Source organism: Ambystoma mexicanum, chromosome 3p (genome assembly GCF_040938575.1).
Source record: "Ambystoma mexicanum isolate Mex_15411 chromosome 3p, UKY_AmexF1_1, whole genome shotgun sequence".
Classification (NCBI taxonomy): domain Eukaryota; kingdom Metazoa; phylum Chordata; class Amphibia; order Caudata; family Ambystomatidae; genus Ambystoma; species Ambystoma mexicanum.
The window spans coordinates 384,396,490-384,408,633 of NC_090925.1; the positions used below are offsets into that span (position 1 = coordinate 384,396,490).

General features: G+C 47.0%; 1 long non-coding RNA gene across 1 annotated transcript in view; it reads left to right on the forward strand.

Annotated features, from left to right (window-relative positions):
- Positions 1–7,279: 7,279 nt before the first annotated feature.
- LOC138580477 (uncharacterized) overlaps positions 7,280–12,144 on the forward strand; it is a 47,183-nt gene continuing 42,318 nt past the window's right edge. Inside the window, exon 1 of the long non-coding RNA XR_011304272.1 lies at positions 7,280–7,415. This is a non-coding gene — a long non-coding RNA (uncharacterized lncRNA). The remainder of the gene's footprint in view (positions 7,416–12,144) is intronic.

Below are 12,144 nucleotides of genomic sequence, written 5' to 3' on the forward strand. Positions count from 1 at the left end.
ACTATAGAGAAACATTCATTCCCAAGTACTGCAGATATAAATCCGAAACACCAAATGTAAGATTGTGTTCAACAAAATAATATAGAAAAATACATGAGATTAAGTTATTTAGGAACCATAAGTAATTACTTAAACAATCTTAACGCATAGAAAATTAATGAATGGGAAAAGTCTACTGAGATTCGGCTGCATGGGTCACTAAAGTTGAGGTGGTCAGGCCTGGAAACAGTTATACCTCTTCATTCCTCCAACTCTAACTGCATACTAACTCCACATCTTCCGCGCACCCTGCTCCCGGTGCCTTCCGGCTCCTTCTCCCTGAACATGTGACCTTCTCCCCAACTTCACAACGGTATGCAGTGATTTTAACGAATCAATAACAATGAATGGAATTTTCAACGAACCCAAAACAAAGAAAAACAAATAACGAATTGCTAAAAACTACATATATATGGTTGGGAATGGGAAAATCAGTTGTGGGTGGGGAAAAGTATTAATAAAAAAAGGGGGGTTAGGAGGAACCACCCTGAAAACAACAAAAAGAAATGTGTTCTTTCTTCTCTCATTGTTTTAGATCTGTTAAAAATGCATTTTTCATGTATTCATACGTTATAATCACATGTAACCCTTCACAACGTCACAACCCCCCCCCTTTTTTAACAAAACGTTCGCATTTAGTCCATTTCCTCAATGAGTCTATGTGGTCTATTGCGGGCTCTCTGAGGCCGGCCAGAGCCACTCACCTGGCCTTGGTCCGGGCTTGGACTCCACAGGGGATCAGCCGGATCATCACTCTACTCCTCACCATATGCACTGTACGGGGTATCCCATGGCTCAGTATCTGTTTCCTCATCTCCAACTTCTCTTGTAACGAACCCAGGCATCTTCTTGGGAGTTGCGGATCACCTTCCTTGTTTCACTATGCAGTAATAAGGGATCCCTTAACCTTGATGACTGTCAGTGGAGTAAGCTACTAAACGCTGACGTCCGTTTGTGAATCCAGGGTTGCCGGACTATCACTGTATCCCTTGGAAGTAGGTTTCTCTCGAGGGCTTTCCTGTCTGTATCGGCCCCCTGCTTCATGTTCTCCTTCGCCAGAGCATTGTGCTCCTGCATGGCCCTATACCCGGATAGGTCTCCTCTTTGAGGGTGACGTGGGGTAGATGTGTCCTGATGTTGCATCCGAACATGACCGACTGAACTTTCCTAGGCCTTTGAACAGTGTAGAGAATAGCTGTTCAATTTTCGCTGCCGAGTCAATGTGCTTGTGAGCCATGAGTTGGTATAGTGCATGTATCACCCCCATGTCCAGTTCTGCTCTAAAACTCAGGATGCATCCACTGTCTGTGGCAGCTTCTAATACGTGTATGGGTATTGTCTTTGACTGGATCTTGTATTTGCAGTCCGCCATGAAATAACCTTCACACGGTAGCTGGGTCTTTGAGCCGTAGGGGTAAATGTTCACCTATGCTGGTCTGAGTTTTGGGGCCTGTGGAATCTCACCCTAGACCTCCTCAATGATGACATTGACAGTTGCTTCTGTGTCTACTAGGAATTCAGCTGAAAGACCGTTGACCTGTATCAGTAGTATCAGGCTCTGCTCTTTCGTAGAGGGATTCCCTAATGCATAGAGATACCAGGTAGCCGAAGTATCTCTTAGGCCTTCTATTGAATCGCAACGTCAGCGAACGGTGTGACTGGCACTCCGGCGTCGCTTTTTCTTGTGTTCTCCCTTCTTCCTTCCTCTCCTTATGTCTCTGTGGAGGTGGCCTATAGAATTGGCTAGTCCCTTTTTGGGACCTCATGGGCTTCTCTATGGTGCGCACTGCCATTGGCCACTTCCTTGCCCTCATGCCTGGCTGTGAGCCATTCGGCAGACAGCTTTGAAGTGGTTGTCTCCCCCACACACCGACAACGTTGTCCCAGGGCAGGGCATGTGCCCTTGTGCAGGAATTCATATCCGCAGCGATAGCAAAAAGGCTCTCCATTGCCCTTATGCATCAGGATTGATTCCATCTTGTTGACTACCTCTGACTGCTTTCCATTTACTTTGACATTGTTCATGGCTTCCATCTGTCGTGCCACCGATACATCCAACCCTGCTAATTACAAAACCTCCTCCAGTGTTCAAGACTTCTGGAGTAGTCTCTTCCTAAAGTGAGTGCACTCACATCCTGCGATGATTTGGGACTTTAAGGCCTCCTTGTTGGAGTAGTTGTTAAAATCGCAGTGTTTCATGCCAATACGGAGGTGCATCACAAAAGCATCCATCGATTCACCCTTTAGTTGTTTGGTTGTGTGGAATACATGGCGCTCGTAGTCCACGTTGGTGTGAGATGTGAAGTACTCAGTGAGGGCCGCGCATAAGCCATCATAGGAGTCTTTGAAGCCTGTCGGAAATTCATCTACAATGTCTCTCATATTGGGGCCCATGGCAAGCGTCAGTAGGTTGTGTTTCTTTTCGTCGTCCAAAGGGCCTATGGCCCTGATCTACACATCAAAGTATCTTGCTTGCCTGTCCATCTGGACCCCAGGTTGCTGGTCTCTTAAAGGTCAAACGAAATGGGTATTTGCATAGTCAGAGAGTCCTGCAGTCTCGAGGGCAGAACCCCTTGTGGCGTGACAGGTACAGTGAGGTTTGTTTTCATTGTCAGACATGACTTAAGGATGACTTGCATGCTTTGGTCTTTGTGCCTGGTATGGCCCTCTTCTGATGCTGCACAACAAGCTCTGAGGCTGTGCTTCCTCCTGTTCACGTGGCAGTGGTGGCAGGGGTGAGGCTGGTGTGGCCATGTGCCCTTGCCTCCCCGTGTGCACAGGCCTCTTCACTGGTTCTCCTGTCCCCTTTTATTATTAATTTTGAGTTCTTGTAAGGAAGATGCAGCTCAATGTTAATCCTGGAAATGCATGTGTGCATGTTCCTGCGGGCCTCACTATTTACAGTTATTTTAATTTACAAATGTGTCCCTTTTAGCAGGACTGGAGCGTGTCTGGCAGCCTGCCGGTTTGTGCAATGTAGCTGGGTGATACCCAGCTGGTCGCTCACCTGCACCGTTGCAAGCGCATCCTGCGCATGCTTCAGGGCATGTCGCACTGTCCTTCCACCCACAGCTCTGATTCCCTGTGCGGGCCTCGCATGCTTGGGAATGGCTCCCTGGACAGCCGTCAGCTACATGGCTAAAACCTCAGCGCCTGTCTGCCTGCGCCATCCCGGGCTGCTGCACACCGCGCGTGCAGTTCTTCTTGCAACCTCCCCTCGGCTCAAGGCCATCAAAAGGGGGGGTAGAGGGGGTAAACTGCCCCTGGCCTCACGCTTGGGGGGGCTCGCAGCCCTTTCCCGTTGCCTGAGTGTAAAGCAGCATAGTTCAAATAACTACCCGTGATTTGGACCCTTTGTCCATGCAAACATCCATTAAGGATGTTTGCATGGACAACAGATCTCAGATTGGCCAGCTGTGGAAGAAAGCCTAACTTGTCACCACCCACAGACAGCCATGCTCTCTCCAATTGGTCATAGCTGACAGGTGAGTGGGGAGCTAGGTTAAACAGACATTTCTGAGCTGTCCAATCAGCAGTTGCCTATTGGCCTGACACTAGTCCCTGGGGTGGGCCTACTGATTTCTGTTACAATGAAGGTTGGAAAGGACTGTGGCATTTCCCGGGTATGGATGTCCCTTGTAGGGCCTGTCCATAGGTTGCTAGCAGTCCATCAGGTACCTGCCAGATTCCTAGCTGCAGCCTGTATCTTCATATGGCGGGACCCTGTTGCTGTGCCACGCGGATGAAGGGAAACAGCGGAAGGAGCTGACAAGCAAATGCATACTTGCCAACCCTACAGATTTAGGCAGTAGGCTACTTCTTTTTAAGCAGTCCTACCACCTACAGATTTGGGTGACAGATTCTACTGCTTTTTAAAGTGGCAGGCAATTTATGTGACTCTAAGGCAGGCTGCAGGACAAAGCATGCAACACATTAGTCTGTCTGTACAGTGGGCTGGTAGGTGGCTACTTTGATTGGGCTCAGACCAATCCACTGACCTGAAAGCTACGCAACGGAAAAACCCTTAGGCGAACCACCAGTGAAGGCAAGTGGAAGAACGTAACACCATCACACAGCATCTGCCTATCAGACTGAGGCGTTATCAGTCTCCATGTCAATCAGTGTTCAACTTGTACTGCAGGAATACATATTTATTGCCCAGGCTGCTGCTACTCAGCAGTGGCAAAACATTGCCTACCAGCTGTGTGTGATTACCTTCTGTGAAGTTAGGTAATTGAATTTGGTGTTAAATTACCATTCAGAATTATACATTTTTAACATTTGAACATCTTTCCATGTTGTGCTGTTTGATGGGTTGTGTATTTTAGAATGCTTCAATGGTGCCAACAATGTATGTTTTGTGTTTTCCTGTGATGTCATTTTTATGCTAATTTTTGATTTTGAAACTTGAAAAATCATACATCTTTTTGGTCACAGAATGTTGGCAAGTATGCAAATCTAAGATAAAGAGAGGGTCACTGAAAAGTGCCACTTACCTCATGCAGAAGTGAGTGCCTGGACTCACAGTTGGCATTTGCAAGGGAATGAATAGGTCTCAGCTGCAGAAAGGGGGACTGACCAGTGAATTCCCAGGGCCGCCTTGTCGGGTGTGTACAGTACTTGAGGAGCCATGCGTCCCCTAATGAGAATATGTTTTTGGAGGAGAGGATATGGATACTACCATGCTGCCACACAGGTCAAAAGTTTTTTCAGACGGCTGATACTGTCCCAGTTACCTGTTCAAGGCCGGGAGTTAAAAATAAAATGGGTTAATCTGTTTTGAATCCAGTATCAATATTTGAAACGAGGTCATCCGGTTTCCGCAATTCACCACTAGACCACAATGAGATACAATTAAAATTGCCCTGAAGGGAAAGTTTCAATACAGAGTTGGTTTTAAAAGGTGCATGTGTTTTATACTCTGCCAGCTAGTTGACAGGAAATTATCCTCTCACGTTATTTTTCCGTTGTTGAGGATTCGTTTTCTGAAAGGCAAAAAGCTCATCTGCTACGAGCATTGTATGCCATTTGGAAAGGTCAATTGAATGAAGTTTGCATATTTTACATGTTTACGTCCACTTCTGGTAATATTTCAGGGAAAACGTGTAGTGCCATTGAAATCTACCACCACAGTATTACAGTGCTGTAACAGCTGTAGTGGCACTGACAGTTGCCCACATAATATTAAACTCCAGAGAGAGCTGCAGTGCTCGTACGATCGCTGGTGTCTTGCATCTATTGGTTTTTTGCATGTGCTACCATACAAAACAGATCACAAACTGTATGCCATTTTACCCAATTTTTCTAAGAAAGTGTTGTAAAATGCACCATTTTAACCCACTGCGTCAATGTTTTTGGGGTGAGAACTCCTCCCAAGTACCCCGTGTTTGGTTTAGGCTCCCTCACTGTACTCTGGCGACCCTGCATAGTTGTTGCAAACCTTTAAGCCCCTCTAGTTCAAGCATTCACTAGCACCCACTGAACATCATCTACTTGAACTGTGTATGGTGTGTTTTTTAACACGTGCACAGGGGCAGAGTGCTACTTAATGCTGGTGTCACACACACCACACCTTGTCATGCCGTTCCATATATATTTATGCATATGATACAAAACTGAGTCTGGAATAAACCTTTCTTCAGTAGAGAAACAACTTTGCTGTAGTTCAGTTGCAGGTGTAATAATAAACCATATTCAAGTTCCTTCACATATAAACTCAAGGGGAGATTTCTCACGTCTCCTGTGCCACCACTGGCCCAGGGTAAATAATCGAAAGGGGGCCTCATCACATTTTTTGCCCAAGGCCTCACCACACTTTTTGACAGTCCTGCCTTGGCTGAGCGACGGCACGAGTGGGATCGAAAAAACACCTTTGTCACCAGTGTTCTGTTCCAGGCTGGGGATACCCCACCTGTCATTCGGATCCCTCACGGCACCCTTACAATATAATCAAAGCAGGCGCGGACAGCCGGGGAACAACAGTTATACCTCTTTATTCCTCCAACTGTAAATGCATACCTCAGACATGCCAACATTCCGACTCACCTGGGCGGGAGATTTCATCAGAGAAAACGGGAGTCGCACATTGTCCCATAGGGATGCATTGGGGCTAGAAATATTTTAGGCGGGAGAACGTGAAATATAGCAATATTTTCACAGAAAATCGTGAGTCTCGCACCCAAATCGGGAGGGTTGGCATGTATGATACCTAAATCAACCTCTTCCGCCCACCCCCATACCTCTCAACCATTTGTGTTGCAAAGGTGAGTGAAAACACCCGATTTTGTGTTTTGTGTTTTGAAATGAATTGGCGTGCAAGAGGCTTGGCGGATGAGTCAGCTGTTTACAAGGAGGGTGACACCCACCAAAAGCGTGTGAGTTGAGAGCTATACCCACCCCGCTCCCTCTCTGAACATGTGACATTCTCCCCAACTTCACAAACCAGTCTACTAAATTCAAATTAAAGGCCGTCACAGCTGACCAAAATCTGCAAAAACACAAGTGACAATGAATGTAGAGTAATATCAGAAGGAAAGTTGGATCTGCGTTTAAAAGTAGAATTTGTTATTTTTAAAAGGGTTTGAGTTTATATTTTCAAAAATACAGTGAAACAAATGCTCACCGTGGGAATTACCTCCTGGGGTGTGATGTAATTAAAGTTGGGAAAGGGTTCCTAACGAGTAGAGGCAGGGTCGGAAAAAGTAAGTACTGTGACGAGGAGGAGTAGGACCACGAGTAATGGGGATCACCCGTACTTAATCTAGGCGTCCCGCGTGTATGTCATTGCGTCAAAGACATAAGCAAAGGACGAATGTCTAGCATTATTAGCCCAAGACCACCTATACATACTGCGGTTTTACGACAGTAAAGTTTCACTACAAGTCAATCAGTGATTTGGCACAACGGAGGGACACAAAGAAGTACCAAACTGACATTACGTCATAGGTAAATAAATAACTGCACTGTTTTGTCAATATTATTGTTACAAAATATACACATTTAGCCCGTAAACGATGTTAAGATAAATATTCTGCGCAATTCTTAATGGATGTTTCATCTCATGCATTATTTGAATCCTGGTATTTAGTTTTCAAACCGTCCCTGCAATGTCGTTTCTCTGCAAGAGCTCCTCGTTTAGTCTGTCTTCTACACCTTCGACTTAGACTTAGTAAAAGCCGTTTCGTTTCTGCATCTTCCGCCCCTTGCACGCTTTTTTCATGTCCATGCCGTATTACGTGCCGTCTGATTGGCTACGCGTAGGCTAGCGTGTGTCTCCTTTACCCTTGGCCGTCTTCGTCTGTCCGTCCACCGCCATACCAAGACCCTCAAATACCGGCTACGAAGATGGTGGCATACTGGCGACAGGCTGGGCTCAGGTATACCTGGAGAGCAGTATGGCATTGTAGGAAAAATGTACTCCTGTCTGCGAGCCATTGGCGACACTTTGGGCAAGACGGATAGGTGTTTTGGAGCGTCCCTGGCACATTACGTTTGGGGGCTTGAAGGTCTAAAGTATATCTAGAGCTACAGTTATTCGGGAACGAGGGTGAAGAAGGGTTTAGGGAAGACGAACCTATCTGTGCAGATTAACCCGGGGCGAGTGATTACCTTCAAATAAGCAATTGTCTTTTTTAGCGAACGAATGGAACAAGTTGAGGTATGTTATTGGGATTTATAATAACACTTGCCGCTGCCATTTGCATGGTTTCCAGGTGCTCTTGTGTATCTGAATGAGGCGTGGGGATAGGTGAGGTTAGTGGGAAGTGTTGCTGCACTCAGATCAGCAATACCCTGAGCTCCACATGCCTATCTGTTTCTAGGCGATCTGGTCTTTGTTGAGGGCATATACCATTTTTGATAAAATGGGATATTCTTGTACCCATGTTGCGAGCATGCATTGGTCGGTTATTTTATGAGTTTTCTTTTTTTGCTGTGACCATGTTTCTGGAGAGGTGTATTGTGCTCTTGCTGGGTGTGTGTAATATATGCCCTGTTCTATTTAGGCGGTTTAACCCAGGTCTTGATTGGATGTTTCTTTCCATTCTGCGGATGTGCAGTTACTTTGCTCCAGAATGCAAAGAAAACGGTAGGACTAGACACGCCTTTCCATAATAGAATGGGGGATTGCTCTAGAACGGCTGTGCTAAATACACTGCTGACTTTAAGCGGGGTTTGGGACTTGCAAAGTAGGATACTGACACTTGCGCATACCAAAGATTGATTACACCAGAGATGCTGAGGGATTCTGACACTAGACTGTGGTCTGATTCACAGGACGGGCATGTGTGCAGTAGGTACCCCAGCCGGCCTATAGGACTGGGGATTTCCCAAACAGCACTTTAAGATGAATAGCAGCACCCTCGAGATGGATGGGGATGCAGATTAATATAATGACAACATGATAGTTTGGCAAAGGGAGTCTGTTTAATGATGAGTACAAAAAACGGGGAGTCCATTAATATCAGCAATCGCTCGATCTTCCTTCTCGCTTCACTGGCGAAGGCTGCCTCCTTCAACACCAGGATCTCCGACGCCAAGTCAGGATCTAAGGAACTGTTCACAATCTTCAGGGAACTTGAAAAACCATCTGCCCCCCCCTCCTCAGTTATCAAAGATGACAAGTGGTGCAACAGCATTCAATCTGCCATGCTAGAGAAGCTCAACACCCTCCAAACAAAAATTCGTGGCCACCAAAAAGCCCTTTCTCATATTATAGCGAACTTCCACGCCAAGCCACCCATCATGTCCACATCATCCCCGATGTTCGAATTCAAAGACATCACTGAGCAAGAGGTCATCACCCTGCTCAACTCTATCAAACCCTCCAATTGTAAAGGCGATGCCTGCCCAGCCAGCCTCATCAAAGATTCCGCACATACTCTCGCCCCCTTCCTTACAGCCTTTATCAACTCCTCCTTCCAATCAGGCCATGTCCCATCAGGACTCAAGGAAGCGTGGGTACGCCCACTCCTCAAGAAACCCTCACTCGACCCAACCGTCCCAGGGAACTACAGGCCCATCACAACTGTACCATTCCTGCTCAAAATCTTGGACAAAGCAGCCTACCTGCAGGTCCAAAAGTTCTTAGAGGACAACCGTCTCCTCGGCCTGCGGCAATCTGGGTTCCGCCCCCGACATGGCACTGAAACGGCCCTCCTAGATCTAAAGAACCAAATGGATGACCTCAGAGATGTAGGCAAACCTGCCCTCCTTCTGCTCCTGGATCTTTCTGCTGCGTTCGATCTGGTTGACCACAACATCTTGTGTCACCACCTAGCCACCCAAGCCAACTTCTCCCCGAAAGCCTGCCAGTGGATCACCTCCTTTCTCCAAGAAAGGGCCATCAAAGTCTTTTCTGAAGCTGCCGCCGCCACCCCTAGCCTCCTCACCTGCGGTGTCCCCCAGGGATCTTGTATCGCCCCAACACTCTATAACCTCTTCACAAGGCCCTTGTTTAGCATCTTGGATGCCCTTGGTATTTCTTATACCAACTATGCTGACGATACGCAGGTACTGATCCCACTCACGGGCGACTACCTAGCAGATTCCAACACCCTCACCTCTATCTACACTACCATCCAATCCTGGATGGCGGAGAACTGGCTGTGCCTCAACAGCGAAAAGACCGAACTCCTCCTCATTGGGTCACCCTTCACTCTGGGTAACCTCGGAGATCAGTACGCCTCCTTCTCCATTGATAACATTCAAATCAAGGTCTCGAACCATGTTAAGACACTCGGAGTCTACCTTGACTCCGACCTGTCCATGGATAAACGGGTCAATGCTATCGCTGCATCCTCAGCCTACTACTCCAAAGTCCTCAACGCAGCCAGGCCCTTCTTGGCCCGTCAAAATTGCCTCACGATTGCGGGTCAAGACTTGACTACTGTAATGCCCTCCTTGTGGGGACATCCAGCAAAAACCTGGCCAAACTGCAGCTAGCCCAGAACAATGCGCTAAGGGCAGCTACCGGTACCTCTAGAAGAAACCATATCTCCGAAATCAGAAGGCAAGCACACTGGCTCCCTGTCAAAGAGAGAATTGTTTTTAAAACTCTTGCTCTCACACACAAATGCCTTCACGAACTTGCCCCTCCTTACCTGACCAACAGAATTATTAGGCACACCGCCAAGAGACCTCTCAGGTCCCCCTATGCCAACACAATCGTCACGCCTACTACTCGGAAAGTGCGCGCTGGTGGCTCCAGCTTCCCCACCCTAGCAGCCACGCACTGGAACGCTCTGCCACCTCACCTAAGACTCATTCATTCCCACCTAGCCTTCCGTAAGGCTATCAAAACCAGACTTTGTTTAACCTGAACCTGTATCGTCCACTGCATATATGCCTACCAATCTGTAACTAAGAGCCCTCCTGGCACCTGTCTGTAATCCTAAGTTTTCTTATCCTCTGTAACAGCGCCTCGATGCCTTATGGGCTGCAAGCGCGCTTAACAAATGCAAATAAATAAATAAATAAAATAAATAACTTTATTTTATTTATTCGCATTTGTAGAGCGCACGTACAGCCCAGGGGCATCGTGGCGCTTGTTACAAGAATTTGCAAGCAATTTTCATTGGTGTGGTTACATATGACCAGAAGGTCTCTTAGTTCCAGGATACAATTAGTAAACATTTTCTTTGAGCATACAAAAACACAGAAAACATAGCATGTTATGTTGGTTAAGTGAAGAGATGTGTTTTGAGTGCTTTGCGGAACGCAAGGTGGGATTGAATCATTCTGAGGCTAGACGGGAGGGCATTCCACTGTGAGGCAGCTATCGTAGAGAAGCTAGATCCTCCTGCGTGGATTTTTTTGGTTTTGGGCACCTGGGTAAGGTTGGAATAACCCTCCCTAAGGGGTCTTACAGCCGTGTGTTTGACAATCCTTTGTACAAGGTATGGAGGAGCAGTATTGTGGAGGCATTTGTGTGCCAGTGAAAGAGTTTTGAACGTGATTCTCTGTTTGACTGGGAGCCAATGGACTTGTCTCCTGATTTCAGAGATGTGATCTTTCCTTGACGTCCCAGTGGCTGCCCTGGGGGCATTGTTTTGCGCTATTTGCAGTTTAGAGAGGTTTTTGCATGACGTTCCAGATAGTAGGGCGTTGCAGTAATCTAGTCTAGAACCAATAATGGCTCTGGCTATGGTGAGGCAGTTATCTTGTGAGAGGAAAGTCTGGCTGCATTAATGATTTTGGCGTAGTAGGCTGATGAGGTGGAGATGGCATTTACTTGTCTGTCCATGGTGAGGTTTTAGTCCAGGTAGACGCTCAGTGTTTTTTGGTCAGACACTTTGATAGGTGCATTGTCGATGGTGAAGGAGGCGTATTCGTGACTGAGGTTACCCAGGGTGGTAGGTGAGCCTATGAGTAGGAGTTCACTATTTAAACAGAGCCAGTTGTCTGCCATCCATGATTGGATGGTTGAGTATATGTCCGTAAGATGTAGTCACCTGTGAGAGGGATTAACGCCTGCGTATCGTCCGCATAATTGGTGTATGAAATACCCATGGCGTCCAGGATGCTGAATAGTGGCCTGGTGAACAAGTTATAGAGAGTAGGTGCTATGCAAGACCCTTGTGGGATTCCACATGTAAGTAGGCCCGCTGCGGCAGTGGCCGAGTCCGAGAAGACTTTCATAGCCCTGCCTTGGAGAAAGGAGGTTATCCAGTCGCGTGCTTTGTGTGAGAAGTTGGCTGCAGAGGCAAGGTGGCGGCACAGTGTGTTGTGGTCGACCAAGTCGAACGCAGCGGATAAGTTGAGGAGTAGGAGAAGTGCAGGTTTGCCTGAGTCCCTCAAGTCATCCATTTGGTTTTTTAGATCGAGGAGGGCTGATTCCGTACCATGTCTTGGGCGGAAACCTGATTGGCGCAAGCCAAGGAGTTGGTTTTCTTCGAGGTGTTTTTGGACTTGCTAATTATGCCGGCCATCTGTGGCTTATCTTAACTTTCTGGCTAGGATACTCCTGTTCTTCTTCACATTTATTGTATCCGCTGTGGGCCTATTTCAGCCGATACGACCGTGGCTTCTTGGCATGTTTGTCTTCGTCTGAGTTTCTCTCTTTAATTCTTGCCTGCTGCAAAGCTCTCCTCTTGAGACCTTTTAGTC